Here is a 6000-nt window from a genome sequence, read left to right on the forward strand (position 1 = left end):
ACGATTCAGCTCAGTGAAGGACCCAGTGAGCCACTGCAAGTCAGGGGCAGGCACAGGCAGGTAGCTGAGGCTGGGAGAGGGTGGAAACACGATGTCCCCTTTCTGGCAGTGGCAAGTCACTGCAACAGCCTGAGACCTCCTGGGTTTGTTGGATAGAACAGAGAGCAACAGCTAATTAACGATCTGATAGTGCTTTGGTATCACACAGTGGGTAACATTTGCTTTCCAGGGACAAACCATGAGGCAAAAGGTTGTAAATGGAATATGTTAAAGGAGATTACTTCCCTTTGCAAGCCTCAGAGCACAATCTGGGCATTAGCCATCCATGTGTTTTGTTTTCTTCAGTATTAATATCTAGAAAAAAGACTCAGAATCAATGTCCCTCTCATCCTCTATTTACATGGCCTTCTCAAGAAAGCTGGAGAAACAAGGAGCAACTTGAAGCTACGAGGTGCAGATACCGTAAGGCAAATGGCTCCACTGAGAAATAGCATATTAACCTTGTTCTGATGTTGCATACCTTTAACAAGAGCTATCAAGTGGCACAATCTTAACTGAGCATTGGAAACAGGTCTCTTGTTCTAGCTAATGTTGTTTCTGGATTAATAGCACTCTTGAATGGGTTATCTGGCCTTTTTTAATAAATGCATAGTAATGATTCTTTTTCTTTTTTGCAGTACTGCCGTGGAGTATTTTTAACCCCAGTAATACATTGCTCAGTTATAATTCTAAGTACACAGACAGCTAAAAGGCCACTTGGTCAGTTTTTATGAGAAATTCAAGCAGTCCCTTTGTTTGTCTTGTCTTCTGCAAATTGCCTTTATTAGTCCTTATCATCTTCATAGGTTCCAGCACATGAAGGAGTCACTGCTCACGTAGGTCCTGCCTACCTGTAGTGACCACTGTCATAGGAGCAGAAATGCTCAGCTCCTCATGGACGTACTCAGCACCCAGTGAGACCTTGCTCTGACTCAGCTGCTATTAGTCACTCCTCTCTGTTAAGGGATTAGTCCCACCTCTGGTTTACCACAGAGTTTTCCCACTGCTACTTACATAAACCATTTTTTGTCCCACTGGTATTTGTATTTTCAACATTGTCTGTTAAATAATGAAAAATAAATTGGTCTTTAATAGGGACCTTGGCAAGGGTCCAAAATCTCCCACCCTTCTTCCCTCCAGGCTGACTTAAAGAGAATGAGCTCAGGGATACAAAGTGAGACCATCTTTTAACTGTAACAGTATTAGGTCTTTCAGTCCATTTATTTTTGCTGATACTTGGATAAAGTGGAAGGAGCTAGTACTTTAAGATGTATGTAGGAATTGGAGTCCAATGGTACAGGATTTCATTTTTAGTAGCAAAGGTGTTTCAGATAGATACTATAGAATTAATCCAAGCCAAAGCCTGAGTTCCCATCCATCAGATAAGGTAATCACAAGATGGGAAAATCTATGGTCCAAAACTGTATGCTGAAATACAGCTATTCCTTGGTGGGCAAAACACAGAGAAGCCATTTTTCCCTTGTCAGGAAATTCAGGTAAGTGCATAAAGGAGGAAGATATGTGAATGGAATGGCATAGATTTGTTATCCTGGATGTTGACCCTTGGGATTCACTGGAAATATTTGTATCATTTAATAAGAGAGTGCCAGGGATCAAATGGGGCTGATGAATCACCTGCCATCCACCCTGGGCAATTGTTGACCTGCTGCCAGCCTCTGTGCTGGACCAGATCTCTTCAGTACAAAACCTAGGCATGTTTCAGAGGACAGTTTCTTCCAGGCATCCATCTCCCAAGGCAGCATGGACCAGGCTGCATGGGACTAGCTTACTCTGCCAAAAATCTGTCTCCAGCAGGATTTGTACCCTCAGATGTCCCTGAGACACCACCTTTGGGAGCTGTAAAACCATGTTATGATTGCAGGCCAAACTAACATGCCCACTAGTAAAACAGAAAGCAAACATGTGGCTGAAAGACCTCATCCAGCTGAGGTCAGGGACAGGTGCTACCTCCATGCTGTCGCACCTCTGATGTCCCCTTTATACCAACCTTGCTGAGAATGCTGCAGCAGATAATGTCATGTGCTGAGGCATGTATGTAAAATGTGGTGGTGGGGTACCTGGTATACTCTAGAGAATTCAGTGGGTGGGCCCCAAGCTCCAGAGACCCAGGTGGCCTGCTCCATCCTGGGGGCTCCCAGACTGGGGTGGCCCCAGTGACCAAATGAAGCCACCCAGAACTGGCCACTGCAGTCAGCAAGATGCTGCCAGCTCTTGTGGAGACAGCTGTCTCCTCAACAGGGTGGGAGATCTGAGTGACCCTCCTCACAGATCTTTTTTTCTGTATCATGTTACTACTTTTCTTTTTCTTCTGAGCATGCCCTAGTCTGTATCTTTTGCCAGTCAGCTGGGATCCTGTAACCCAGAAGCCCATAAGATGGGTGACCTTAAAAGCTCCATATGAGCTTGTGAGACCACAGAAAGTCTAATAGGGTTAAGTGTTTTACACCTGCATTTTGCTTGCAATGAATCTGAGAGTAAGAGACTTGTCACCAGAAACAGAGCTGGTGTTTCTGTCTTTGCTGTTCTTTCCTCTCATAGTCTCTGCATGTTTGTCTTGTCTCAGGCTTCACAGTCAAAAGGATGCATCAGCTGCCTCCCTAATCTTTCCTCCAAAAACACCCAGTGTCAGATGTACTGCCACTCTGGGGAGGGGCCATGAAGAGACTGCTCCTTACTAAATCTCTCAACTGATGAATAAGTACAAATGCTGATTAAATGAAACCAATCCTTGACATTTCAGATGGCTTCTACTGCATTGGCAGAATAGTCAATGGGAATGAAAAGTGTTTTGTGTCTCTCATAAGAAAGCTCATTTCGTAAGTTCATTAATAGCAATTGTTTTCAAATTACAAAGCTTGTAGAGGTCTCTACTCAAACCGCTAAATCTTAGTTAACATTCAAAGGACGTGATCATGTCTGGCTAATTTATCTTACTGAAAGACTTGATTGTGTTTTGTCCAGTACCTGGTGAAGACAAAGCCTGGAATACAAGAGCAGAGACAGCTGACTGCTGCGCCAACATTTTGAGTTCCTGAATGCAATTACTACTACTCCATTATGATTAGAGCTATGACCAAAGCATTTTTTTAACCAGCTGTGAATATGTTTTTATTTTAAGGAGCAAGAAAACCTCAGGTTAGTACCTAAACACTCCATATTTGTTTGAGTGCTCTTGAGTAATGGAAATAACTGTTGTTTCTTTTACTGAATTGGGGTGAATGAGCTCCAAGCCCATACAATGAGCAGTGTAAACAGTGAAGAACATTTAATACTTGTGTTTCTTTCCAGCCACCCTTCAGTGAGTTTCTTAACAAGTGTGGTTGAAAGGCACACGCATGACATTTTGATCTTTAAAAGAAACAAATACTTTTTGTGCTCAGGAGAAGGAAGGGGGCTGGTATGCAGTGCATCTGGACTGTTACTTGAAATGGCTAAAAGATATTTCATGTTCAATTAGCTCTAATTTTTTTCAATTTAAAATACTTTACTTCTAAGTTGGCGGTGCATGATATTTCAGTGCTCATTTATTGTATTAATTATTTTAGTCAGATATGGAGTTAAAAAGCCAACACAATTCAGGTCTAAATTAAAACATTTTCAATTAGATTATAGTATAACATCACTGTAGTTAAAAGCCCCATTTTAAAGCCACTAAGTCCCTAACTGAGTACCAGAAATTACCATTATAATAGTTCTAGAGCAGACATAGAAAAGAAACAGGACATGAATAAGGCATACCCATTAGTGATGGAAAATCAGCCATTTTATGTTCTTTCTGACCAACACCTCGTTTTCCTGTGTTGCAGACCAACCTTTGCACTTAGCAAGAAGCACTTGGTGATGGAGAGGAGCCAGCTTTTCTGTTTCAGAATCATGCCTCTCCAAGTAAGGCAACTTGAAGGACCTACTACCTTCTGCACCCAAAACAGATCTTAACATTAGATACACTTTAAGTTTGAATAAAATTAGTTTATTGAACAGACAGGCAAGGCTTAAGAAATTAGGAATGGTATTTGGAGGCAGCTCTTGAGAGCTGAGAATCACTGTACTTTCCAGCTTCTTCCCAGCCTCGCTGGGTCCCTGGGAAGTTCCTGCCTGCCCTCAGGCTCCAGTCCCCCCACGATCAGCAAGGCCCCCAGAGCTGAGAGCCACTGCACCTACCCCTGCCTTCTCCCACATGGCTACAGATGTAAATCCAAATCCTCTCCTGAGGAACATAGGCATATTCTGGGGCTTTCTGCAACCATTGGCTCTGATAATTGGTCCAGCCACATATCTGAGCTCCTGCCTAGCTGCATCAAAGCAGCAGCAGCAGCAGCAGCTGTTAGGGCAAACCATTTTGAAATCCCTTTTTTCTGCTGAGGGAGGGTTTGACTGAGTTCATCACCCCTGACATAAACCTATGGCAGTACTCAGAGATACCAGAATACTCATCCGGTTACTTCCCACCACCCAGCTGCATTGATACAGGTTTTCGTGGGGTGGCATTGTACTGCAGAACAGAAAAATGGGGCAGGATAAATGCAACCTTTTTTTTCCTAGCTATTGCCAGAAAAGATTGGACAGACTCAACCAAGGGAGTACACAATGGGATGGTAATGTGTAGCTGCATGTGGAAGGTGGAAATGTTTTATGCTGGAATTGCAGCAGAGGTGCCACTGGAAGCTATGACTGTACCAGAAAGTCCTTCCAAAATTCAAATTAATCACTTTGCTGTAGGTATGACAAAGCCCTCAGATCCCAGCTGACATCTTTGCATCCTCTGAAGTATCAAGAACGGATGAGGACTGAAATGAAATAACATGCTGCAAATATAATATGAGCCCAATTCTCTGATGTCTTTTCTTGAATGCACCCAAATGTTCACAACAGACTAACTGTTCATGAGTTCATAGTGTTTGGGGTTTTTTACAGCTGCCTTTTTCCTTTGGTGTTAAGACAAAAAACTAAATCAGACCAGTATTTATTGATATTCAGGCATTATCAGTCATCAAGTTATCCTTGAAATTGGTCTATTCAGTTTTAGTTCCCTAAAGAGCCAAACACAAACAAATGTGTACAGGCAGCACATGCAGCAGTGAACCTTCCCCCAAGAGAAATCATGGGAAGTGTTTTGGTAAGATGTTTGTGAGACTCCCTTGAAAAGATCGTTCAAAAGGAAAATGCAAATTCCAAATAGTCATTATTCTCTTGATGAACAATTTCTGAAGCCTTTTATTATTAGGCAACTAAAGAAAAAAGAAACAAACACCCTCAGTTCCATGAGAATATCCCAAGGAAAAGCATTAAAAAATTGTATTTTTGTCAACTAATTAGCTAAGGCTATAACTTCATGTAATTGAATATATCACATAAGTTTTACAGCTGAAGGCATAATTTACTCATCAATTGCCTTGTGAAGCCTTTGGGTTTAGCAACTTGTACCTTAAGATGAAGGATCAGGTAGAAAATATGAAATTTGATCAGTCAGAATCCAAAGAAAAAGGCCCAGAGCTCACATCAAGAATGCAGAGTTTTTCCCTTATTTCCCTTTTTTGGCTTCACATGAACTCCTGCCAAAAGCTACGGAATACATCTTTCATTTTTGCTCTTTTATGCCAGAATCTTACAATTCTACAAAACAAATTAGAAAACTGCTACATACACTCATCAGCTAGTCTGGAAATCAGGCCTGTTTTCTTCAGGTTTAGATAGGATCTCACACAGTAACTTTCAATTTCCACATTAGAAAAGCATTTAGAAAAATGTACTGTATTTCTTGGGATGTAGCTGTCTCTTTAATATGAATGTCTCCAAAGAAATACATTTTTTATATAGCATAATTACATTTTATCACAGTATCTGCTTCCCAATTCCTTGCACATATTTGCTGCAGTGCTACCTCCTCTGCTGGCTGAGTGATAACTTTGTGATGGCATTGGTGAAGCAGATAAGGGGGGG

The sequence above is a fragment of the Aquila chrysaetos genome, chromosome Z, assembly GCF_900496995.4.
Source record: "Aquila chrysaetos chrysaetos chromosome Z, bAquChr1.4, whole genome shotgun sequence".
In the NCBI taxonomy this organism is placed as follows: domain Eukaryota; kingdom Metazoa; phylum Chordata; class Aves; order Accipitriformes; family Accipitridae; genus Aquila; species Aquila chrysaetos.